Here is a 999-nt window from a genome sequence, read left to right on the forward strand (position 1 = left end):
AACCCGGGAGGCGGAGCTTGCAGTGAGCTGAGATCCAGCCACTGCACTCCAGCCTGGGTGACAGAGCGAGACTCCGTCTCAACAAAAAAAAAAAACAAAGAAAAAAAAAAAACAACTCTGATCCCGGAATGCTTGGGTAGATTGATTTGAGTAGTAAGAAAACTCCCTTCTCCTGTACAGCCTGCTCTGTGTGAATTACTCCGTCTCCATTGCAATTCCCCTGTCTTGATAAATCGGCTCAGACTAGGCAGCAGGCAAGGTGAATCCCTGACCCTCTCAAGGTAGTGTGGGTTTTGAATGGGGTAATGCAAGTGTTGCTTAAATAGCAGGGCCAACCTGGTTTACTGGGGCTGAGTTTCACGGAATTTCAGTGCTAAAATCAAGAAATTCCTGGGCAAACTGGGACGACTGGTCACCCTATGCTTAAAATCAGACGTCGGCAAACTGACAGAGCCGAAATGAGTTTGCCGCCCATTTGTAAATAAAGCTTTATTAGAACACAACCGTGCACATTCATTTGTGGACATATTGTCAATGGCTGCTTTTGTGCTACAAGGACAGAGTTGAGTTGTTGCAACAGAGGCTACGGTGTTGCAATAGCTAAAGCCTACAATATTCACTGTCCGGTCCTTTAAGAAAAAGTTTGTCAGCTTGAACTTTTCCATTTGACAGCAAGTCAGTGCTTCTGTGAGTTGTACAAAAGGTTGCAGGCTGCATCTAGGCTCACCAATAAGCTACTGGCTGTTAATGGGAGACAGGGCCTGAGTGAAAAGGAGAGGTCAGGGTGAGCTTCTGGAGAGTGGGAAGGATTCTGTGCTTGGCCAAGCTTTAATCAGTCAGGCCCCCGAGTCCTCTCCTAAGCCCATCTGCGCACTTCCTTGTAAAATCCAGTTCTGGGCCAGGCGTGGTGGCTCACACCTGTAATCTCAGCACTTTGGGAGGCCGAGGTGGGCAGATCACCTGAGGTCAGGAGTTCGAGACCAGCCTGACCAACATGGA

The sequence above is a fragment of the Colobus angolensis genome, unplaced genomic scaffold (genome assembly GCF_000951035.1).
Source record: "Colobus angolensis palliatus isolate OR3802 unplaced genomic scaffold, Cang.pa_1.0 Scaffold10, whole genome shotgun sequence".
NCBI lineage: Eukaryota > Metazoa > Chordata > Mammalia > Primates > Cercopithecidae > Colobus > Colobus angolensis.